The following is a 26178-nucleotide window of genomic DNA, read 5'->3' on the forward strand; positions in this document are numbered from 1 at the left end:
TGGCCAGGGGTCAAGGAATAGAGCACGAGTCCAGCTGAGGGGCTGGGCGTGGAGCCATTTCTGTGGCCGGGAGGCTGCTGGCTCTTCTCTACTCCCAGAGCCTGGACAGGGGGCTAGGAGTGGAGTCAGTCTGGCAGCTGGGGGCAGCGGAGCCTGGTGGCTGGGTCCAGCCATGGGGTTGATGGCCTTGAGGGGGATCATGGCAGGGAGCCTGGCAATCCAGGGGGAGCCTGAAGGCTAGCAGCAGAGAGGCCGGAATTAACAGCCCATTGTCTAGCAAACTTCCTCGTTCGGACCAGTTAAGTCCTGAGGGCGCCAGATGAGGGAGGTCCAACCTGTACTTTATACAACAAGGACCAGATGATGCAGTCTTTAGTTTAGCAAAACTCACATTGGAGTCAATAACCCTCATCTAAGAGTCTCCGCTGGTTTACACCTTGTGACGGGGCGGACAGGCCCCGCACTGGCGAACAGGGGATAGCCCAGGCCCAGCTGGCGGAGGAAGCCCCGCCCCTCCGACCCTGCTGGGCATGCTCCCAGCAGCGGCCGGGTATAAAGGCAGAAGGAGCCCGGCAGTCGGAGAGGCCACAGGCTGAGGGAGGAGCCCAGGCCGGGCCAGGGTTCTTGCAGCCGCTGGGACCAGAGTCGCCGCCCGCGCCGGACCCTGACACGGAGGAAGCAGCCGACCCAGGGCGGCAGGAGCGCGCCCGCAACCCCGGCAGGTCCGGCCTGAGAGGCGAAGGGGCCGGGGGGAGCCAGGGCGCGGTAGGGAGCAGCCCAGGGCAGGGGAGACAAGGTTTGGCTTGGCCGGATCCCCCGCCGAGCCGGCAGGAGCCACAGACCCTGCCTAAAGGGCCCTGGGCTGGGGCCCGGTGGAGAGGGAGGGCCCGGGTCCCCCTACCACCCATTGTCCCTTCCCTGGACAAGCAAACCCCAGGCCAGGGGAGGCTTCTCAGAGCCGCTAGGCCTCTAGTACCGTAGATGCCCTGATAGAGGGGCCTGGACTTTTACATTGGGATTTTGGTTACCGTATATGCCCTGATAGAGGGGCCTGGACTTTTACATTGGGACTTTGGTTACCGTATATGCCCTGATAGAAGGGCCTGGACTTTTACGTTGGGACTTTGGTTACCGTATATGCCCTGATAGAAGGGCCTGGACTTTTACGTTGGGACTTTGGGGTTCTATACAGGCCCGGTAGGAGGGGGCCGAACCCCTTGACAGGGGCGTACCCCCCTGACACACCTATTTTCTAGTCAGCTTTGCACGTAGATTGCATCAGCTTGGATTCTCTCTTAGGCCCAGGTAAACTGATTACCACCCACAAACCACCATTCTGAGATTTACAAACCCTTACACAGCCACTGTGTAATACTAATAGCTTCCATTGGTGCTATTAATGATCTGGGTTAAGCACAAGCCTCTAAGATACATTTTTAAAACCTACTTCTACCTGACCTATGATAAAAAAGGGGTGGACTTTTGACTAAGGCACAGGCCAGGTCAAAAGAGACACATTTTTACCACAGATTGCTTGTGTGACCTGAAGCAAGTCCCTTAACTGTTCCGTGCCTCAGTTTCCTCATGTATAAATCTATAGTTAGTGTGAGGATTTATTGTCTATAAAATGCTTCTTCATCCGTGGAAGGCACAGAAGAAGATATAGAAGAATTATTATAATGTAATAATAATAGTCACAGCCTGGCTCCCAATCAAGTTTCCATTGAAGTCAGTGCTGCTTTGGGAGTTGGATTAGGTCCGTGGAAATCACAGCTGAGTGAAAACAATAAATAATTTGTCAAAATTAATATTTTCCCGTGACACTATCTGTGAACAGATTGAAAAATGGCAATGAATTTATTCATTGCAAAATCATTCCATAATTTCCAGTTGAAATAGTTCTTGCTCTACAGCTCATTTGCTAAATATTTCTTGAAAATATTTGTGTTGTGTGTAACATACCAATATGTCAGGTGGCACAGTTTCTGCTTTCTGGTTGGACGGCTGATGTATCTAGAATGTGAATGACAAATATAATCAAATATACAATTCAAAATTCAGGCTGCATTTTTTAGATGGACCATCCAATTAGGGAGCTGAAACTGTGCCTCTGTAGGTAACATTGACTAATTATATAAACTGCAAGTTGTGCAGTAAATTAGAATGTGCAAATTGAAAAGAGGTTGGTTAGCGAAATATGTCACATGGCATTGCTTCCTTCCCATAGTGGAGGAGTTATGTAACTAACACAATTGCGACTTGAGAATTTTATAATCGTGCATGCAACTCAAAAATCACGTTAAGCAAGTATTTGAAATGCACTTTTTGCACTTGCATCTGACGAAGTGGGTCTTTGCCCACGAAAGCTTATGCTCCTACACTTCAGTTAGTCTATAAGGTGCCACAGGACTCCTCGTCGCTTTTGCAGATTCAGACTAACACGGCTACCCCTCTGATACTTTTTGCAGTGTTCATGGTTACAATGCATGAGTGTTTCCGGAACAAATACCAAAATATACTGCATCATGGATATCTTTGGACAGTTTTTTCTGTTAGGGTCTCAGCTCTGTTGAAGATACCCTTGCACCTAGACAGGGTAAATCTGTCTTTGTATTTGATCCAGTAGAGGACTGCTGCCAAGGATGGTAGAAACATATGAGGCCCTTCCAATGGAAGAACTTTAAGTCTGGGATTCCAACAGACTTTTCCAGTATTTTGGCCTTTGTATTCTAGTTAAAAAACAGCCATTTCCGAGTAGAGAATGGGACAGCCCCTGTTTGTGCAGAACATCAAATTGACCTTGTTAATTCACAGGGCACAAAGTGAAATGAAATGATAGCCTGTGCACCAACATTGACCACATATGGCGCTTCACCAAGGTAAGTGTTTCACCGGATGCTATAAACACAGGTGAAAGCGGGGGTGTAGCCATGGGTGGGCCATGGCCCACCCTCTTTGAACCTAGGGTCATCCCCTGGAGCTTACCTCACTCCAACCAGCACTCTGGCTAGAGAGTGGGGGTGAAGTTTACCCCACTCCGCCCCAGTGCTTTGGCTGGGCATGGCTCAGGGCTTACCCCATCCCTCCTGTCCCATTCCCCTGCTCCTCATTCTTGCCCTCCCACCTGAATTTGGGGCCCACCCACATGGACCCTTCTGGCTACACCACTGGTTAAGAGTACAGCCACCGAGCATCTACATCATTGTTACTTGTCATAAAGCTGCCAATCGAAGGACACAGCTCAGGAAAAAAAAAATCCACAAAGTACCTCACAGAAAAGATGATCAAATGGTGTTAATTAATTAGTATGCGCAATTCATTGGACTTCAAAGCTTATTCTTAAATTGCTTCCTGATGGAGAAGAAATGAGAATAAATGCCTTGTTAACCTTAGACCTGCCAGGTTTAGGTCAGGAGAACAGCCAAATAAACTAACGACGAACTGTGTAATAGACAACACTGAATTCATTCCCCGGAATAGGCACGTGCTCTAGCTCTCAGGAATGTACAAAAAAAGAGAGAACTGGTAGAGAGAAGGCCTGGAACCTGCTGTGCAAGGGAGGGCTAGAGGTACGTGCTGAACAAAATGGCATAATAACACTAGCTGCTACACTACTTTGGGGCCTCTTGGGTCATTGGCTCCCTGGCAGCCCCTCCGGAAGAGGTGTGGTCCCAAGAAGTAGGCATGGTTGGTTGCAAAATTGCTCCTCCACACAATGTAAATGGATCATCAAGTAAAGCTGCACAAGACTGTCAGCCCTACCGCTTATCACCAAAGCATTTAGCTAATTTTATTTGTTACTCTTTAGATGGTGATAGGCCTTATGAGCCCTAGTCATGGACTAGGTCTCATTGCACTATGTGAGCTAAACAAACCATATAGGTAGTATTCAGTAACTGTGTGGCAGCTAATAGTTAACAGCAGTTCTAGCCTTACCAGTGGCTTAGTTTACCACAAAGTATATTGTGTAAACACTTCATCACTTTCTGGGTGTATAGCTGCCCTCCTTCCCCTACCTCAGACATTTCCTTGGTAAGATAGCATGGTCTACTTCTTCTGAGTTCTCCTGGGCTACGTCTGGACTACAGGCTTCTTTCGGGAGAAGGTTTTTTTAGAAGAGATCTTCCGAAAGAGTGTCCATGCTGAAAAAGTGCATTGAAAAAGCAATCTGCTTTTTCGAAAGAGAGTGTCCAGACTGAATGGGCGCTCTTTTGCCTGTAAGCTGTGATTGCTGTGGATGGAATGGCCACCAGGGCACCTGTGCTTTTTCCTCTTTTTCTGAAAGAACTCCTTCTTCCCTGTCCACGCATGGCTTTTTGTGAAAAGTGTCACAAAACCCATGGCTGAACGGGAGGACCAGACTGGGTGGTGGTAGCAAAATAAGACAGTATTTGCACAAAAGGAATTATTCTCTGCAGAGGTGTAGAAAGACTTCAAAAGCAAGGAAAAACACAATGGGCCAGTGTCTGCTTTCGTTTACATTGCAGGTAAATCTGGAGTAACTCAGAAGCAACTACTCTGACTCTGGGTGTACATGTAGCATTACCTCTGTGCACTTGGAAATTAAATGTATCTAACCTGCTATTTGTATTGGGATGCTGATCTGCAGAAAGGTGGACCGTGTTGCCTAGAATGCGCCGTTCCCCATCCCCCATCTCTACTCCCTTCTTCTTTTAGGACCATGACCTTTGCCTGTTTTTTTTTGTCTGATCTTCAGAGTATGGGAAGATTTTGCCAAAGTTTAGACAAGCTTTTTTGCATCTCAACGGTAGCTTTTCCCAGTATTTTCGGTCCCCGCTGTTCTGTGTAGTTCCTGTAAGGAGGTGTATGCGTAGAAATTATGATGTTTATGGCCACTTTACGCTTTACTTTTTCAATGCCCCCCAAACCAAATCAACCAGCCAAACAAAAACAAAACAAAACCCCTTATGGTATTCTATAGTAATGGTCCAAAATGCTATTAACATTTACAAGCTGTAGAATTGTTTAGTAGTTATATAGGGATCTGTAGGGCTGCAATAAGCATGCAGAATACTTTGAGCATACAGAGAGTTAAACATGGAGGGGATGGAACTGGAAAATTAGATAGAAAGGAAATTGCTAAATTTCTTGCAATGTTGCCAGGATCCATCTCTGAAATTATTTATCTCCTTTTCATAGTCATTGGAGACAGCTATGGAAGATAACCAGATGTTCAAGTATCTCTCTCCTTTTTTTTATCACATTCAAAGGACCTGTGTCTTAGCAACAACAACAGTTAATGTTTAAAAACCCTTTGCTGGCCCAAATCAAGGCAAAATGTTTATATGTGCAAACAAATCCAAAACTCCATAGAAAGTTCTTGTGGTTTGAGGCGATGGAGTAGGAAAATGCACAATGTGCAGTTAAAGCTGAAAATCCCTGCAGACCAGCTCTGTTAGAGGCAAGCCTTTAGCAAGTATGTAAAAGTTCACGGCCATTTCAAAAGCAACCAGTAATGTAAATAAGGGAAGATGCCACCAAAATGTAGAAGATGCTGTTATATATGTAGTGGACATGGTGAGAGTTTTCCTCTTCTTTTGGATTAAGACGAACACCTTTTTTTTCCAGAGTGCTTTCAAAACCGAAGCACTTCAAATGTTCTCTGAGGCTCCTCTTCATGAGAAATAGAACCTCCTCCCATGGAAAACAATAGCAAAGTATTGTCAGAAAGTAGCAGTTCAGGTTAATTAGAATGACAATGTTACTGAAATTGTTTTCTCATCTGAAATGAATTTCTTCTAAAAAATGGTCCATCACTAGAAGGGAAAGATCTGTCTGGCTCACACCACAATCTATAGCTATGTCCTTTACTGATTCCTCCCTGCTTGGCAAGTCTGATTAGAAAGAATAGAAATTGCATAGGACTGAAGACTAACCCGGCAGCCTTAGGACAGGGTTGAGGCAAATGGATCAGACAGCGGGAGGATGCTTATGCTGGTGCTGTCCACGCTCTAAGGTTACTATTTATTGAAATTGCAATAGTGCTTAGAGCCGTGGCTTTCATCCTTTCCAGAGTCCAGTTTCAGGAGTTGGATCCATCTTGTATACTCCACGTTTCACCTCACTTTAAAAATGACTTTCTTACAAACTCTGACACCGTACTATGAAAGTGCCACAGCACACTAGTGGATAAGTTTGTGGGTCACAGATTGGGTAATCAGCGATAAATGCAGTGCTTTTATTAAGGCCTGCTCTATACTACGTGGTTCAGCTGACGTAAGTTGCTTTGCACTGATCTAGTTGTAGACATGTCTCCACTTAAATTTGATTCCCACTAACCTAAGTGTCTCTTTATACTTCTTGGGGAAATGGTGTTACTAGTTCGGCATAGAGTCATGGTCAATGTAATTATGTGGATGCAGTGTCAGACTAGATGCTACGTTGCTTAGGTCGACTGTAACTGGCTTTTGGGGCTGTCCCACAACATTCCACACTGACAATAAAATTGGGTACAAGTGTGCCATCAATTTGCATACTCACCAGGGGCAAGGAGCCGAATGTGTGCACACACGAGTGATTTAATAAAGGCAGTAGTCATATGCTGACGTCAATTAGGTCAACATAGTTTTGCAGTGCAGACATTGCCAAAGACCATGTTTTTTAATGTCTAGGAAAGTTATGAATTTAAGCTCCCAAGCTTGTCTTTGAAAGTGTTCGGCAGATTTTCTTTGAGGATGAGGCCTGCGAGCTCAGATGTAGAGGCACTGTTTTGTGTTCAGCCACCGTGGATGTGTTTTCAAGATTGATCACTTTCCTGTGCGAGTTCATTGGAGAGTGCTGTGATTGACTGGTTTCACCCCCATATTGGGTATTGGGGCATTGAATGCACAGAATGAGGTATGTCACGTGTTGATAGGCATGTGTAGGGCCCATGCATCTTGAAAGGTGTGTTGGAGGGGCTGTTGATCTTATAAAAGCTCACTTCCTGTTGTCTTGCATTTCCCTTGGGAGTAGCTACTGTTGGTGACAGGTAGTTGACTATATAATCAGTGGTCTGTTCCAGTATGGCATTCCTTGTGAATCTGCTCTTTCCAGGAGTAGCTAATGTGACAACGGAGAGCTTCCCAATCAGGGGTGTGATGGTACGATAATCTGTAGGGTAGGCCTAGGAATTGGGCATGTCCTGAACATAGAGTTCCCTGTGTGCTGTGACAGTCAAAAAACATAACAGTGTTAGGAACCATTAGGAAATGGGTCGATAATCTACTATGGATTTGAGAAGTTTGTCTGTGTTTAAGGACTCCTCCTAATGGTAAGAGCTAGGATCATGACACTTGGTATGCAGCATCCTCTTACCATAACTTGAAGCAAGGCCACGGTTTGGTTGTGGCAGGGAAATGGGATATGCCTGGAATGGGATTGCGTCTCATAAAAAAGACAGTCACCCGGTAGGTAAAAAGGGGTGGCTAGGGGTGCCTCCCCATCTGGGACTGCCCCAGCCCTGAGCCTCCCACCCCTCCAAGCACCCTTTAAAGTGGGTGAGGGGGCTGAAGCCCCCCAATTCATATGGGACATTGTTGGCTGTTCCCCTTTGTCAGGGAGCGAGGGGAAAGTGCTCAGCTGGCTGCATTCCTCAGTCTGGCTGGAGAGTTCAGGGGTTAATTTAACGTGGACCTGAGGCATGCATCCCTCCCGTAGACGTGCCTGCTGGAACTGCAGTGCCATGGACAGGTGCTTCTCACCTGGCCCCAAGCTGCTGCAGTGAGAGGGGCCTGGGGTTGTCCTCTCTTCCGGGGGCAGGCTGCGAACGGAACCCTTCCCCAGAGCAATGATTTACATAATGCACGGACATTTTGCTTTTATTTTCCAAAAAACAAGGACCCAAACAACACTGGGTAAATCTTCTAGTTATCAACAAAGCATGTGTTACAGAGTGTGTGAGGGACACAGAGATCTCCACAAGCAGTCGTCATTGGGGGATCATCATAGATTGGGACAGTTTCTAGTAGGATTCAGTAGTGATCAATACCTGCCCCGATCAATGACCTGGAAGTCACTCTACAATCACAGATAATAAAACTTGCAGATTGTGTGAAGGTTGGGAGAGAGGTAAATGAGGGATCTGGATTCCTTAGTCCCACAGCCCCCCAAATGCCTTTTAATACTGCCAAATGCAGTTACACACCTATCCACAAGGAGTGCATCCTGGACAGCAACGACTCTGGAAAGGATTTAGGAGTAACGATGGACAAGCTTCTCCACAGGAGTTCCCAGTTCAGTTCCATGGCAAAGGATGTTCACATAATGCAATTCCTAGGCTGTGTAAACCGGGGATAGGGAATAGAAGGGAGAAGTGATTTTTGCCTCAGTATGTAGCATTAGTGAGGCCAACACTGGAATACTGAGTGCAGGTCTGGTGTCCACAATGCAAAAAGGATGTAGAAAGTGGAGAGGGTAGGAAAAGAGCCACTAAAATGACTTGAGGGCAAGAGAAAATGCCTTGCAAGGGGAGATGTAGAGCTCAGTTTGCTTATTTTAGAAAAAAGAAAAGTGAGAGGATTAAGGTGTGTAAGTTACAGTCAGTGAGAGAAAACCTAGGTACTGAATGACTAATGACTCTCTAATCCACCATAGACAGACACAGCAAGAACGAGTGGTTGGAAGCTGAAGTGACATAATTTCAAATGGGAAATAAAGTGCTCATTTTTTTATGCGGAGAGTAAAATACCATTGGAATAAACCACTAGGGAAATGGTGGATATTCCATATGTCTTCAAATCACAAATGGGCGGAAGAGACTTCAGCTCAACAGATGACATTCGATGAATGAAATTTTTATCTTTGGGAACGATGCAAAGATGTTGACAGTGGCTGGTTTTGTTTACACCTCTCTACGCATTTTGGACAAAACCATTTCAAGCAGCTCTCGATAATAATGGCGCGATGCTTTGCCTGCACCTGTGAATCAGGAAGCCATGTCCTGAGGGGTGAGTCTGGCATTTGATTTCCACCTACAGCTGTTGTCCCCCCCTGAAGCAAATGTGTGAGAGAAATGTTCTCTGGGGCATTTTTAAGTGATGCTGGAAGTTTGTCAGCCAGTACCGGGTTCTACGTGCATTCTAGTGGTTTCATTTCCTCTGCCTTTTCCCATCACCCTTCTAAGATGAAAATGATGTGAAATTCACCATAATGCACAGCCAGTTATCCAGCAGTTGGGGGCCTGGCAGCCTGCAGACTTCAGTTTATGATGAGAATTGTCCCTGGCAAAATTCTTCACACACTGGGGAACCAGGCTCATGCTGTCTCGTTAGGTACCGAGAGGCTCTGACGTGCTTTTATCGCATCTCTGCAGGATAATTGTTGCTTGTTATTGGAAAGTCTAATACCTCCCCCAAGTCTTGGCAGTTCTGTGCAGAGCTCTGCGATTAGAATGTTTCATCAAAGACAGAATCTCTGCGCTTGGAGAGCTTGGTGGATTGATTGGCTTCTGCCGCAGCCGTAGAATGACTTGCACATGCGCATCCTTCAGCTTCTGCATCTTCTTGAGCCTTCATTTCTGAAAGAGCTTCTTTGATGGTCCTCCCTAATGTACAACCTCCACTCTACCACTGAGGAATGGGTGGCAGGGCAGGGGTAAGGGGAAGAGAGAGAAGACACGCAATCTTTAATATTAGCCTTTTTGGTTTTGAGAGCATTTTCTGTCTGTGGTGGAGTTGAATGCAAGAGCAAATGTGAGGAGGAAGGATTGTCTACTGGGCCAGGCACTGGTTTGGGACTCAGGGCCCTTGTGTTCTGTTTTTGACTCAGCTATGGACACTCATCTGTAAAAAAAAGGGATGATACCTTACCTCCCTATTCTGCACATATGCCAGAAGGATAAAATCCATTAGTGGATGATGATGCTTTTCAAAGCACTATACACAGGAATACCTACCTCTTGTTTGATGCCTTGTAAATACCAGGATAGGCTAGAATAACACTAAAGTGATGGCCAAATTCGGGTTGGACCTCCCTCATCCGGCACCCTTAGGACCTGATCAGTCCCAAACAAGAGGATTTGCCAGACAAAGGGAGGTTCTTCCCAACATGTTCTGTGCTGCCCTGCTGCCCCTGTCTAGAGCTCCAACCTGTCCTTGCTGCTGCCTGCATAGGCATGGCATCCCCAGGTTGGAACTCTGTGGCTGCCACCAAAGCTGGAGCATTGTGACTGCTGCCACCAGCTCCTTGCTAGTGTCCAGCTACAGGGGCCGGAACTCCCTGTTGCTCCACCCACCTCCACCAACTAAGTTGCTGGCTCCCCATGCTGCTCCTGCCCCACTGCTCGACCTCCCTATGCCTGGGCTCTGTGCTCCAAGAACATCTGTGGTCCTGCCGGACCAGGGATGTTGCTAGACTAGAGAGTCCTGGTTAAGGGAGGTAGACCCTGTAGGACGTGGTCAATGCATATTTTCCCCATTTGATACATTTATAATCTACAGTGATTCCAAAACGTCTTTAAATTCCACTGATGTAAAATTAAAATTCATTTTAAAAATAGAAGGTCTTATCTGTTACTTTTTCTCTGGGATGTTCTCCTACACAGGTCACATTTTTTAAAAAGTTATTAAAACAGAAAATAATGTTTTTGGATTAAAAGTGCATACAGTCACTGAATTTATTTTAGTTTTTGGTCTCAAAATCACATGTCTCTAGCGTGTGATACAGTAGTGAATTCGTTCAGTGGGAAGGACTAGATAAGCCAGGGAGGCCCCTCAAAAGGAGAAAACGTATCGACAATATATTTGAGAGCGCTTGTGAGTGAGCGAGTCTGTCTGTCCATCTATCTGTTCAAGAACTCCTCCTAAACGATAAGAGCTAGGACCACCAAATTTGGTATGCATCTTCTTCTTATCATAACTTAAAGCGAGGTCAAGGTTTGGTTGTGCCAGGACAATGGGATGTGCCAGGAATGGGAATGTTTTTCATAACACGGAAAGGGAGGGGGCTGGTAGCAGGGACCGTTATATTGTGTAATGATCACAGGGGGGGCAGCAAGAGGCCAGAGATGGGGACAGGGACAGGGGCAGCTATAACCCCATGGAGACAGGGGAGCAGGTATGCTTCCTGCCTGCCACCTGGGTGTTGTGGCCCCCACTGGTTCCTGACTGCCCCACAACTGCAATCCCATGCTTTGAGCCCCTCCTCAACCCCCACCCTGAGTCCTGCACCTCTCCACATCCCCATCCCTCTGCCCTGAGCCCCACCTCACACCCAAACCCTGATACCTTCACCTCCCAGCCCCTACCCCAATCTCCCACATTGTGAAGCTCCTGTCTGATTCCTGAACCCCCTCTCCTCCTCCCCAAACCCTTAGCCTCCTGCCCTGAAGGACCTGAGCAACATTGGCTAAATCTTCTAGTACAGTTAATTTTTTTAGCATTTTTTTTTCAGCCACATGCCAGTCTTACACACTGCGTTACTTGCATCCTAGCAACACAAACTGCACCAACAGTAAAGACGCGAGGTCTCTGTAATGCAAACTCGAATGGTGATTCATAGATTTAGTTATATTTAACGTTCTCCAGGCAAATGATGCTCACATTTCACGAAACTCCGTCACACTGGATGTGCGTATTCCATTACTCACCGGAGTCATGTCTCTTTCACAATATTGTCGTCGGCTTCAAGGCTGCGAAACAGGTTGGTCTCCAAAGTGTCAAGCCTCAGGAAAGAGGTAAAATTGCAGGCACAAAAATAGTAAGCTGGAGCTCTGAGAGGCGCTGCGTGTTTCCCCTGAGCTTCCTGAAGCTCCTGATAGCACTGCAGCTCCTCTCATAGGCTTTGCCGGACCCAACCATGATCCCAGCTCAGTTAATGGCAAAACTCTCATTGACTTTCACAAAGCAGGGGCAGACCTTTCTAGTCCATGTTGCACTTAGAGCCTGTGATGGAAGAATATTGGTGTTAGGGATGTTAAATATTGGTTAATTGAATAGTTGAGTAACCTCATGAATTCTTATTGGTTAATCAACTATTTGAAAGTCCCTGGGGGCGGGGCTGGCAGTAGCGTGGGGTGCAAGGCAGGAGCTAGTCCACAAGGGGAGCTAGTTTAAAAACCAGTTCCTCCTGCAGACCAGCTGCTTGTCGCCCTGTGCTGCTGCCTCTGATAAAGAGGCAGCAGTGTGGGGTGGCAGCAGCTCCTGTCTGGGGGAGCTGGGTCTGAGCTCCTGGACCCGGTGTGAACTGAAACTGAGCCAGCCTTCCTGCCCGCCCAAGTGCTAATACGCTTTAAATGCACAGCCACAGCGGGGATAGGTCCCGGACCCGGTGTGAGCCAGAACTGAGTCGGGTTGCTGGCCAGCCAACTAAAAAATTTACTAGTTGAGGGGGAGCGAAATACATGTAGTCTATAGCATTGACCTAAAAATAAGCTTTTTCTTATTGGTGAATCGGTTAATCGATTACACTATTACATCCCTAATTGGTGTCGGTGGGTAAATTTCCCTCTTTCCTTAAAACACTTAGGTAGAAGATGTCAGCTGGAAAGTGAGCAAAATACAAGCTGAAAACACTGCTGTGCTGGATCTGCAGATCAGCGAGTGCTGCAACAAAAGAATGTGTCTTGGTTGTTTGAGAGGGTTGTGGGCAGGAGAGCAGTAGAAGTAGGGCTCAGATGAGGGGCATGCTCCCCCCTCGATGGTACAAGTGTCTCTGCCTAGTGCAAGGCTCTCTCTCTGGGGCAAGCACAGCCAGTAGGCTGTTTTATACCCAATGCCCCTCTACCTGGGAATAGATGGCCCTGATGTCAAGCCCAAAAGTACCTTCCTTTCTCCTGGGGTATTTATGGCCCTGCGGCATGGTCAAAAGTACGTGCCCCTCTACTGGGGTATTTATGGCCCTGCCACCTGGTCAAAAGCACATGCACCCCTATTAGGGTATTTACGGCCCTGAGGCCTATTCACAAGTACTCAGCCCTCTTCCAGGACATGGACAGCCTTCCGGCCTAATTCACAGTTCATTTTTTGAGGAGTACAAGATCTTTCGAAAAAGGCTTTTGGAAAGAAGTGCATCTAGACCGTGGTTTCACTTTCGTAATAGCGTTTTTTGAAAATGCTGTAATGCAATTATGCAAATGAAGCATGGGAAATTCAAATCCCGGCTTCATTTGCAATTTTGATATGTCTAATTTACATCCCTCTTTTGAAAGAGGAATGTAGACTAGACATAGCCTAGGTCTATCTCCTGCAAAGCATGCAACCTCAGGCCAAACCATGGGACCAGTGTAAGTACCTTATTGAATCAATACCCTGCTCTTTCCATACAGATGCTCTGTGCATGGCCACCTCTGTAGTTCACTATCTGATATTTGCATTTCCTGTGGGGTCTCGTCCAGTAAGGAGCCAAGTCAGCAACTCCCAATCACACTGAGTATTGCCATCAGCTGCTCTCAAAAGTCTGCATCTATGTGAGTAATAATGGCTAGCTCTTTTCATCTGTAGATCCCAATGTGCTTGACCAAAGGGATCAGTATCATTATTCCAATCTGGACCACCGGGAAGTGAAGGGATAGGAATAGAACTCGCATGTTCTGAGTCCCACTGCTGTGTTCTATCTGTTGGGTCACGGAGGGCGTGTCTACACTGGGGAGTTATTTCGAAATAACCCCCTTTTATTTCAAAATAACAAGGTGAGCATCCACACTGCCAAGCCGATTATTTCTAAATAATGGGCTTGTTATTTCGAAATAATAACTCCTGCTTGTGGAGAGGAATAAGCTTATTTCGAAATAGTTATTTTTGGAGTTATTATTTCAAAATGACTTATTTTGAAAGAACTCCCTAGTGTAGTTATAGCCAGAGTGATAACAAGGAGTATGGCACTAGGCCTGTTGGGTGCACAGAATAACTATCACAAGCCCTTGTTTGTCTGACGCTAATCACACATGAACCATTAGCCAAATGCAGTCAGGGGGAGCATGTTTCAGCCTCCCACAGTGGCACAACTGGTGCATACAGTCAAGAGAATGTGTTTAACCCCCCCCCCCAGCAAACTATCTTGGGCAGTGCAGTGTCTACCGACAGGTTAAGTGCTCACATCGTGGCAGGGTTTGGTGCAGTGCCCAATGCCTCCTAGCAGCACTTCGATCCACGAGGATGGCTAGATCCTTCCGCTGCTGTTTGAGTCTGAACCTCCACTTGTCCAGATTAATTTGACAGTTGCGTGATATCTAATGCCACAAGCGTCAACCAGACACCTATTGGCGGCTCAAGCAGGATCAGCCAGCCTCCAATGTCATGCTTCGCGGAGCAGCTAACAAGTGCAGTGATATCTGAGTTTTTTTCGCTACTCTTGTTTTGTGATAATATACCAGCCGCAACAACTTAAACGGGCCCTCTAAAATGTCAAGCTTGGCAAAAGTACTGGGGCAAAACCACAGTCACATGTCATATTAGTTCAGTCACAAAAACGACACAGAATGTTAAGTTCACAACAGTCTGTAGGAAAAACATTAGAGTTATCTAAAGTGGGTGAATGGAGGTTTTGCTGTGTTTGATTAGTTCTGAACATCTGCACCCTCTTTAGACCTCATGCAATGGCAGATACCACCAATACTCAATCCCAGGGCAATGCCCTGACTTTTAAGGAGTAAGTCAGAATTTTAATTTCTAATTTTAATTTCTCCTGAGAAGGGTGTGCATACTTGTTTGTGCACTCATATAGGGTTTGCAGGAACAAGTCCATGTGCCCCAAAATGGAGCATTTGCATGCACAGATGGACAGCTGTGTATTTTGGCATGTATAGTTGCACGGTTTACAGGTAGGTATGGCTATGCATGTTTTGTCGTCAGAAAGTTGGTAGACACATTTCACAAATTGGTCCTTAGTATTAATTCAAGGTTAGGATTTTTCTTCTTTTAAAAAAGAAATGTAATAAATACTGTAGGTGACAGTGCACAAGGGCTATGTCTAGACTGCAAGCCTCTTTCGAAAAAGAGCGTCTAGACAACAAGAGGATTTTTTGAAAAAAGCGGCTTGCTTTTTTGAAAGAGTCTGGCCGCTCTCTTTCAAAAAAGCCCTGTTTTCATGCAATAGCGCCTTTTTTCAAAAGATGACTTTAGAAAAAAGGCGTTATTCCTTGTAGAATGAGGTTTACCATCATCGAAAAACCGCTGCGTTCTTTCGATTTACTGTCGACAGAACGTGGAGGTAGTCTAGACGCAGGTAAAGTTTTGTTGAAAAAAGGCTACTTTTTTCGAAAAAACCCTGTAGTCTAGACACACCCAAGGTATCTAGGCATCTCTTCCATTATAAGGACTATGCCTGAGCTGGTGCATCTGAGCTTGGTGGCATTCCCTGTGCACGGTTCCATGCACTGAAGGGTAGAACCCAGTCTAAAAATTGCCTGGTGATGCCTTTGCCCGAGATCAGTCACTGCGTAGGCCTCCATGACAATTAGACATTTGTGGCTGACCTTTAGCTGATTTGGGCTTGCAGGACCCTGGCTAAAGCCAGGCTGTTTAATTGCCGGGTAGGCTTCTATATTTGAGCTGAATTGGGGCTCTACGTCCCAGAAGTAGATAGTGATGTACTAGCCCCCCAGCCCAGGCCCTGGGAGCCTGAGAGAGGGGGCACAGACCATTCGTGGGCTTCTCAGTGTGTAGACCTGCCCTGGTGTGGTACCGTGACTGATGATGATACCAAGCGACAACTGGACTTCAGAGCAACCTCTGTGTGGTGTTTGGGGACAAGACTTCTGGAGGGGAAGAATGTGGTCAATGAAGTTGACAGGTCCTATAGAAACCAAGGCAGGGGAGAGGGCACCATGGGGCTCTGTGTGCAGTGCAGAGCCTCATGCCAGCCCCCCACCAGGCTCTGGATCTGCTGGCCGCTTCCAGGGTGCAGAGAGGGGTCCCAGGACAGGCAGGCACCAGGCAGCCTGTCTTAGCGCTGCTGCCCATGAGCGGCTCAGGTAAGCCTGAGCACCCCACCTTGAGTTCCCCAAACCTTCTCCTGCACCCCAAATCTCTCATTGCTAATCTCCCTCAAAGCCCACACCCTCTGTTAAGAGCCTGTACTTCCTCCTGCACCTTAACCCCCAGCTCAGAGCCAGCATCTCCTCCTACACCCCGCCCCAAGCCTAGAGCCCCCTCTGGCATTCCAAACCCCACCTCCTGGGCCCACCCTAGAACTTGCACCCCCCTCCTGCACCCAAACCTCCCGCCTCAACCTGCAGCCCCCTCCTGGATTCTAAATCCCTTGGCCCCACCCCCCCAGCCTAGAGCTTCCTCCTGCACCCCAATCCTCTGTCCCAGCCTTGAGCCCCTCAGCCCTGGCCCCAACGTTGAGCTCACCCCCCCCAGCCATTGCCCTCACACCCCTGTACCCAATGCTCTGCCCCAGGCCTGAGCCCCCTCCCACACTCAACACCCCTTGGCCCTGCTCCCCACGACATGAGGGTGACGTCCCGCACATCCTCTGTGTCGCACGTCCCCTCCCCACTGGAGCACAGAACCAAATTCACTCCACTCCGGGGTGGGAGGAATGAGAGGGAATGCTGCTCAGGATCTCACAAAGAAGCGACGACAGATTGAAATCAGGCAGGTCTCCGCGGGTGGTGGATTTCAGCAGCAGCCTTGTCTGGGGCAATCCCCAAAGCATAACAATAAGCCGGCACAGGTGAGACACTGCTGCACAGGTGAGTCCCACTCGCAGCTCATGCAGCTTTCTAAGCAAGGCTCTGGACTGGAATAGCAAGCGTAATGGCAGGCCAGGGTGGCCAGACCTGCACTGGAAAGCTGTCTAGTGCCGCATGCTAGAAATGGGCCCACTCTAAGTTATCAGAACCAACCTCACTCTGCTTCTTGGAAAAAGCCTGCATCTGAGGACCATCTCCCCTGCCCTCATAATGCCCAGCTAACCCCAGGATCAAGGCTCCATCGCTGTCATGAGTCCAGAGCCACATCATGCTGCTGCGGTCATATTTTATTTAGCTTGCTGGGCATTGCCATTCTGGCTTAATCGCTTGCCATCTAACCTCGCTGCCAACCATTCCTCTGCTCAGGCATCCTAAAATGCCTGAACCCACTTTTAATTTTGGCCCAAAGAGATCTGCTTTCCTGAACATCTGAGGAGAGATGATGGTTTGATAGCGATAGCTACCTCAGGAGCATGTAGAAGAAGTCAGCAGGTCTGCTTTCCAGGCCCTGACATCTGGGGTGTGTCTAGACTATAATTTTTTTTTTTAAAGTGGACTTTTTTTCAAAAAAAACTTCACCTGCATGCAGACTGCAGCTGTGTTCTTTTGAAAGTGAATAAAAAACGTGGCAGTTTTTTTAATCGCGGTAAACCTCAGTTTATGAGGAATAACGCCTTTTTTCAAAAGTACTCTTTTGAAAAAAGGCACTATTGAATGCAAACGGCATTTTTGAAAGAACGTCTAGACTCTTTCAAAAAAGCGGCTCGCTTTTTTGAGAAACTGCTTGTAGTCTAGATGCTGTCTTTCGAAAGAGGATTTTTCGAAAGAGTCTTTCAAAAAAGCCTCTTTCAAAAGAGGCTTGTAGTCTAGATGTAGCCTCTCAGAATAATGTTACGTAATGATTAAGTGAGTGCTCCTAGCTTGCCTTCTGCTCGTTAGTAAATGCCAGGCATATCTGAATGGCTGCCATTTCCCCTTCCATATGGACCCTCTTGGATTTAACAACACCTTGGGCTACAAGGGGGCCAGGCCACATTGTCTTGGTCTATCAGAGGGTCCAGTTGGCTGGCACAGTGCAACTTTTGAGTCTAGAGTACAAAATGCCATTGGAAATCAAAGAGCGGATGTCATTGCTCTCAGAGCGGATGGAAATCCCTGGGGGTTCCTTAGAATGGGACTGTCTCCATATGCTTGCACTGGCTGCAAGAGGCAGATTGGCAGTAAGGGAGGCTGTGTTAATGACCAGGGACCCAGATGGAGCACTGAGAGGCAGCAGCGACTACAGCAGTTGTTGTCAGTTCAGACAGAAATATTTGGACCTATGGTTTCCCTGCTTCAAGACCATTCCAGACGATCATTTTTGGGAACCTGGGAGAATATGCACAAGGAACTCAGGGATGATGGTGAGTTGAAGGGAACGGGGAGTTAAATAGTACTAGGACAGGAACGCTGACAGGAAGATCTAATGTGGGCTGGACTGAAGGACCATGATACCCTATTGGTAGCTGCTATAGCTTGGAGAGGGGTCCAGAATGAAGAGCAACTCCGAGATTGGAGTGCATTCCAGGAGAAGGAACTAGGAAGCAGGGACAATCAGCTACACTGTGTGTTCTAAAGCAAAGCAACATTTTCCAGTATGTATGAGTCAGGCTGATTTCTGATACGGGTGGGTACATATAAAAGCGTAATTGTTTTACCTGGCCTGGCTGTATTCCTTAATAATCTGATTATAAAGGGAAGATTATACAATATGTGAGACAGACAAAACTAATATCTTGATTCTCATAGCACTTTTAATCTGAGCATCTCAGACGTAAGTGTCAAAGACCTCTACCCTTGTAGGTATCACTTTATTGTTGAAATCTCATTGGATTGCTGAGTGTTAGGTAATAGTATCAGCCCATTTACAGAGGGGCAAACTGAGGCATAGAGGATGGCATTTTCAAAAGCTCTTCTTAAGTGAGCTACAAACCCACTTCCTGTTTTAAAAAGTCACGTAGGGGCTTAGATCCCTTTGAGTTTTGGTGTAAATTGAACTTCTAAGCAAAACTGGCTGGGCATTTTTCAATGAAATGACAAGATTTTGAAGCCAAAACTTCTTGCGGGAAAGGGTTTGTCTCAACAAATTTCTCAACTCACAAATATTTTTGGGAACAAAAGCATTACAATCGTCAAAATCCCATTTCAGCACTTGGGAAATTAAAGATTCTGATTTTCTGATTCAACATGGTTGGTTTACAAATGCAAGCTAATGATAGTACAGAGTCTTTTTTTATTTAAGAAGGATAAAATTGAGGTGAAATATTCCCAGATGATGAAAATGAAGCATTTTGATTGATCCAAACTGATTTTTGGTTAGATTTTTGGTTCATGGAAATTTCAGAGATTTCAAGTTCTTGTTCTGATGAAAGATGGGGAAAAAAATTCAAATCTGTTTCCTATCTTATTGTCCTCTCAAGTCAAGTAGGTGCTTTTGGAAATGCTTCCTGAGGTGGGGTGAGCATCAGATCCTACTAATTTCAACGGGAGTTGGCGTTCTACAATGCCACTACAAAAAAGGTGATCAGTGATTTGCCCAGGATCACATGATGAGTTAATGGCAGTCTTGGGAAAAGAACTTAGAACGTCTAACTAGAAAATCCCATGCTTGATCGTAGCTACCACTCCTGTATGACCTGAGCTAGATAAGTTATCCTATTCCTCAAACACCCCCAAATTTTCTGAAGTGGTGAAAGAATTCCTATCCTGTCTTCTCTATAGCTATTCTCTCTGTATACAGAGCATGTTCCTAGGCTGAGGAGAGGAGATGTTATGTTATGTACATTTAAAGAGCAAATGCAGTTTTGCTGATTTTTTTTTTCTTTTGGTGTGACAATTTCCCCCCACTGCATTTGTTGCCTCTAATCCCCCAAAGCAATCGGTAAAACTGAGATGCTTCCCTTTGGGCTGTGAATTGACTTCTGCCAATAGAGACTTCATTACTGACTCTTAGGAAGCCACTTACTTAATAATGTGGTGTAACTGGGAAGATGTAATTCAAGGCTGTTTTCAAATGGCTTCATCCATCCCTTCAAGTAAAATGTAGAAGGCTTAGTCATTCCTGTTTCTTCCACGTCCCTTTCTGTTATCCTGGCACTCTGCCTGGGGGAGATGGGAGATTTACTGCCCACATCACTTTACAATAAATGTGGGTTTTTCTGCCCCCAGAAATACACATGAACCAGTGTTTGAATCCTTCTCCTGCTTCTCAGCTGGTCTCTTATTTGAATGAACAAGGCATGCAAAAGAGTCTTTCCTGATCCTTATGCAAACATGTGTACACTCGCTTAGAAACCAAACATACTGGGAAAGTGGCTTGTTCTTAGCACTGAATGCCAACTTTCATAGAGATGCAGTCACATGGCTGGTGTAACTAAGAATAGGATCTGCTTCTCCCCTCTGTTATACACACTGAACCTCTCTAGTCTGGCACCCGTGAGACCTGACGGGTGAGGAACCAGAGAATTTGCTGGACCACAGGAGGTAAATATGGTTTAAAAACATCACCAACACTTCCACTGCTCACTGGGCTCTTAGAAAACATTTAGGGGTAAATTAGAGCTAAATAACAGTACTGAACAGAGAGCCAGAACTGGTGGTTGGGAACAAACATTATGGGACTGAGGGAAACTAGGCCACATCCATGATAAGCGGACAGCCGGCTAACTGAAATCATGCCGGACCATGGATGTTGCTAGACCAGAGTGCGCTGGACTAAAGAGGATCAACCTGTACTGAGTTTATGCTGCTGTAACTTCATGGATGTCAATACATGTTTAAACTTGGCATCAGAGAGTGAAGAAACAGCCCCTGTGTCTTCTATTTGCTTGTACCTGTATATCTATGCTTGAATCTATATGATCGTTTGTCCTGAGAAACTTTGCCTCAGGAATGGAGGCCTGAGGAGCATCTTCCTGTCTGACTGACTGAGCTAATAGTGATGTCTTTTGGGCAGCAATGTTAAGACAGATTTAAAAAATATACTACATGAAAGTAGACTTTGTCTGTCAGGAGAGTAGCAGTCACTACTGGTTACTTCATGGTAACAAAAGGAAAGGGATTCTGAATGTATCTTCACTTTTCAATTGGCATAACTGTAAGGATAAATTAGTTACCATCCCCCACCTAGGACAAAAGGGTTATGGGAACTTACTCAGGAGCTGTGGTTTGGGAATGGGTTCCCTAGGGAAGTAGTGGAGTCTCCATCCCTAGAGGTGTTTAAGTCTCGGCTTGACAAAGCCCTGGCTGGGTTGATTTAATTGGGATTGGTCCTGCCTTGGGCAGGAGGCTGGCCTCTTCCAGCTCTATGGTTCTATGATTCTATGGGAGGGAGGAGGGGCTTTTGGGTAATATGCAGAGGTGCCAACTTGATCCCTACTCTGCCCCAGTCCCAACCCTCACTTCCTCCCTCCCTCCACCCAAACTTCTGCACCCACCCCATCCTGTTCTGCCCTTTCTTTCTGCCTTCTCCTGCCACCACTCCTCTCCCCCTTTCCGGTGCCTCCTGAACATCGCTCCACAGCTGATCTCTGGTGGTTGGGCAGCGCTGGACGGAGGGGGAGGAATTGATTGGTGGGCTGTGGATGGGAGGTCTGGGGGGAAAGGGGTAGGAACTGATCCATGGGAGTGCCAGCAGGCTATTTTCCAGCCCTGGAGGAATCACAAAGACAGAGCCAGTGGTAGTGTGTGTGCATGAGGGATGGGAGAACATCAAAGAGACATACTCAGAGGCACGTAGCAAGAGAGCCAAGCAGCAGCCTGGGAGCAGAGCCTCTGGGGTCTGTTGGACGGTAAGTTAAGAAGCAATCCTTTCCCTCCTGTGTTTGGAGAAGCCGGACCTTGCAGGCTTCTTTTACATAACCAAGTTTGCATCAAAGAAAATATTAGATTCCACCATCGGTTTCCGTCCCATCTAAAACATTGCCAGGGCCTTGTACTTTGACTAGATGCTTGTGGTCATAAGCGGGTAACAACATCGTTCATACAACTTGCAAACCCTTTTCTGGAAGAGGAAATCTTTGCAGCGCACTGTGTGCAACGGGTTCGGATCTGCTCCAGTTCTCCATGTCATTCCAATGGGATTCGACTTTTGGAAGGCACATCGGGCACTTCTGCTAGTACACAGGAGACACTCAATTAGTAACCAACCACCGACGAAAGGCCGAGGGGGGCGATTGTGCTATTACCCAACATGTCCATCCCCTACTAAGAGGTTGCACATAGTGCTCTCTCAAGAGTCCTCGGTTTCCTTAATAGCTAACTTGCCTTGTTGCCATGTGCACTATCCAGCCCAGTTGCAACCTTGCTTTGAGGGAATGCTCCATCAACTAATTATTATGCCCTCCTTGTCTGGTGTTTGAAAGTCTTCCTCTTGAGGGGGACATGACTACAACTTAACTTGGATCAGAGTGCAGCCCAGCGAAAGGGCCATTGGGAGGCTTTCTTAAAGGTACTCCAAGATAATATTAAATGTGTTTTCAAAGGCATTACGTTGGCCTCCAATAAAGTCACTTATTGATTTCATGGTTCTTTCATTTACTTTTAAACGGCTGAATAGACTTTCTCCATCATAATCGTCTGATCATTTTTCCATTTATATTTTGCATCACCTTTTAAAATTTAGAAGTGGCCAGCAATTTATTTTGCCCTGAACTGAATCTAATAACAATGGAGGGGGCTGGAACCATTCTGCATTGATGTACTTTGCACCAGATCTACGGGTGGTGTAAACTCGGGTAGCTCTGTTGAATTCAGCCTTTAACTCTGAAGGAGCTATGTTTAGACTCTTATGATTATTATTATTTTTGTGTGTCACGGCACTATAGTTTTGGCTAGAGACCCCAAATTAGATGGGCCCTCCATTGGGCTAGCCCTTGTAATTATAGCATCTGCACAGTAGAGGTGTCGTGACATGATTTTGGCCAAAAAAGGGTTTTTTCAGTTTAAATGAAAATTTCCATAGAAATTTGGATTTTCTTGTTTGTTATTCACATGACAAAAAATATCGTTGAATCATTTCATTTTTTTAAAGCTTATGACAACCCAAAATTTTCATCTCACTCCCTCTGCCATTCTTTTCTCTTTTTCTTTTCCTCCTCCCTTTTCGGATATGTTTACACCGCAGAGATTTTTCAAAAAAACGGCAATTTTTCCGAAAAAAAATTTCACTTACTTCCACACTGCAATCGTGTTCTTTTGATAAAAAATTGAAAGAACAGAGGGGTTATTCCGACATTGGTAATCCTCTTTCTATGAGGCAGAAGCCTTTTCCCGAAAGAGCTCTTTCGGAAAAAGGCATGTGTGGATGGGGAAGAGAGAGTTCTTTTGAAAGAAGAGGAAAGAATAAAAAGCACAGGTGCTCTGGTGGCCACTCCGCCCATAGTAATCACAGCTTACATGAGAGAGAGCGTCCATTCAGTGTGGATGCTAACATTCAAAAAAGCAGATTGCTATTTCGATGTGCTTTTGCTATGTAGACGCTCTTTTTCGGAAGAAGGTTTTCGGAAGATCTCTTCCGGAAAAGCTTCTTCCAAAAGCAGCTTGCAGTCTAGACATAACCTTCCAGAGGGGAAAGCCATTAATGTTCAGTTGACTTGCTGTTGGAAATAATATTTTTAGTTTATGTTGAAAAATGATGCAAAATTTTATGGAACAAATCTCAACAAAATAATTTTTTTCTAGATCGTTTCACGTAAAACACCCTTTTTGACCAGTGTGGCTCAGTGCCTTCCTCTATCCATTAGCCTCTCCCAGTCAGTAGCCGTATTTAAGTGTAGTCTGAAAAACATGGTTGCTTGCTGCTGCTTTGGTTTGTTGTTCTGTTGTTTTGTACTGAAGCTGTGCACAGCACTTGGGGGATGTTGTGCGGGATAGTACTGGCTTGTTGAGCTACATCAGGATAAAAAAAAATCAATATAAACGCAGGTAATTATCATGGGTTTTTTAAAGCATTTGTGTAATTTACAAATCACACAGCGCTTGTAGGCAAACTGTAGAAAAATGACATCGTAAGTGTCGGCACCTACACGGAGAGACACGTTCGCATCTGCCAAATGGCACAGGAAGGTATTTATTTTGTCAGTAATCGGTATAACAGTGTTTATGGCCCCCCTTTCTGTATTTTCTGTGTTTCATGGCAATTAGACTGATCTTCACCCAGTGGCAAAGATGAAAGCAGAATAGATGACTTGTAGTAAGAAACAGTGCCACATCACTGAAAAGGCACTAGCTGCGTAGTGATCAAATTGTATTTGTTTCTGTTCCTCCATCACCCGCCCGCCCTTCCCCCCCCCAACTATTCTTTATGTATTACACAGTGCCACTGTTCTGCCCAGAGGCTAGGAGAGGGAATGAACACACGCTGCATACCTGCAAGAGGAGCGAAAGACTGGAAAGTTCCAGCTCGAAAACAGCGTCTGTGCAATAAAGACAGGCTCCTACATCTTCTGGCCCTGGTGTCCTTGTTATTTGCAATCAAGGCCCCAGCATGAATCAGTGCAATGCGGCAGCCGTCCAGCCGATGTGACTTGCATTATGATCAGGTACCTGGATGGATGGAGGACTGGATGTGACTAGCATAGCAAAAGGGCCGCTGCCGCCGCTGCGGTGTGATGGCAATCTGCAATGAGGACAGAAGCCCACTCAGCCCCACAGAAAAGTTGGGTGTTCTTTAAGGACACAGTGAACTCCTTCTTGTGATCGGTCCCAAGGATTTTATTCTGCCTTTGATATGCCACCAGCCTGTCTAGAAAATGCCTCAACAAACCCCGTGAGGTTCGGCGAACACAAAGAGGAAGGCAACTGCACTTGGTTCGGAGTCCGCAATTTCAGGTGCTTGATTTTTGACATACAATTAACTTCAAAAATGGCTGACATGGATCCCACCCAGACCAGACTAGACTAGCTCAGAAGCTGGTTCCCAGCATGATACGGAACTATCCTCTTGTCAGATCTCATACTTCACATCGATAATATGACGGTGTCCCTTCCTAAGGCTTTGGGATGATGCTTGTGTTTTTTCACACCACAATAAACCACAAAAACACTCTGAGCTTGAACTCACTTAGCGCCGATTCACTGCAGTGTAACTCCTCTGTCTTTGGTGGAGCAGCTCCTGGTTTTAAGTGAGAATCGGGCCCATGCTATTGGTGCAATCTGCAATGTGGCAAAAACCACCCGGCCCCTCCCTCTCTCCTAAATTGTGGTGATTATCAGCAGCTGGCAACAGAATTCTGCTTTTGGATTTCCTGCGAAATAGGGCAAGAAGAGCCCCAAAGCCTGTTTTTCTTGAAAGCCCTTTTGAAAATCGAGACAAGTTGTTAACAAAATGAAATGAGTAACATATGAAAGAGGGGGGAGAAATATATTAGGAAAATAAATTTTGGCTCTGAACATGAAGGCAAAACACAGCTTTTCTCAAATATGAAAAAGCACATGTACAGCAATTAGATGAATGGCTCTTGAACTCCCAGAACTAGGCTCCTCACAGGGCACAATAGAGTGCTGTACGTATTGCAGTGACCCCGAGAGTGAGTCACTGAAAGATATTGCTTACTTTTAAACCAACCCTCCAATCAGCTATTTACATAGGAAATGTGATCTTACGGAACAGAGAAAGAGGATAATCAGAAAGACTTATATTTATAAAGCACTTGAAGGCGCACACTCCAAGCTGCCAACTTATCATGGGCAACCAGCCCTTCTATTTACCGTATTAAAAAAAAAAGTTAGATAGTTGATATCCGAAACAATGGAGACATTTAATGGAAACGAATAGCATTTTTGCACATTTTATTCCTAGTTTTATGCTTCTGCACGTTGAGACGTATCTTTAATCGTACACGGATAACGTCCGTGTCTGCCTGTTTTCTTTCTTTCTTTCTTTCTTTCTTTCTTTCTTTCTTTCTTTCTTTCTTTCTTTCTTTCTTTCTTTCTTTCTTTCTTTCTTTCTTTCTTTCTTTCTTTCTTTCTTTCTTTCTTTCTTTCTTTCTTTCTTTCTTTTCAGAATATTGTCTGAGTTTTACAGGTGGATTAAAAAAAGACCCCAAGGGTTTGCTTGTGGGTCAGTTTTTCATCACATTTGTGCATAGTGAAAGATCAGTTCTCAGCCCTGCTGTAAGTTAAATTGGCCGGTTATTTTGGAGAACACAAAATATGCTTTTCATGGACGAATGCTGTGATCAAGAGATACCTCATGGCCTGAAAGAAACAAGGGAAAGACCTCCTTTATTAAGACAGATTTAATCACAGGAAAGTGCTTCCAAATAGCCAAAATATGCAGCAGGAGAACTTGTTTGGAGAGTTGCTTGTGGCATTGATAGTAGGCAATCAGCACTGCACCTAATACAAGGAAGTGAGCAGATTTCTGTCAAAGCACAGGGAATTTAGTGACGTGATAGCTCTGGATATGTTACTGGTACATGAATTGCTAGTCCTGTGAAGTTAGTGGCATGGTCACTCGACACACTGATCCTTATCCTTGTTTGACACCCCCCTGCAAAAAG

At 45.7% G+C, this 26178-nt stretch overlaps 1 long non-coding RNA gene across 1 annotated transcript; it reads left to right on the top strand.

Moving 5' to 3' along the window:
- Positions 1-584: 584 nt before the first annotated feature.
- Positions 585-25669, top strand: LOC142830482 (uncharacterized). Its single transcript, XR_012905768.1, has 3 exons — positions 585-722; positions 2815-2879; positions 23992-25669. It is a non-coding gene; the product is annotated as an uncharacterized LOC142830482 (long non-coding RNA).
- Positions 25670-26178: the final 509 nt, after the last annotated feature.

The sequence above is a fragment of the Pelodiscus sinensis genome, chromosome 8, assembly GCF_049634645.1.
Source record: "Pelodiscus sinensis isolate JC-2024 chromosome 8, ASM4963464v1, whole genome shotgun sequence".
Classification (NCBI taxonomy): domain Eukaryota; kingdom Metazoa; phylum Chordata; order Testudines; family Trionychidae; genus Pelodiscus; species Pelodiscus sinensis.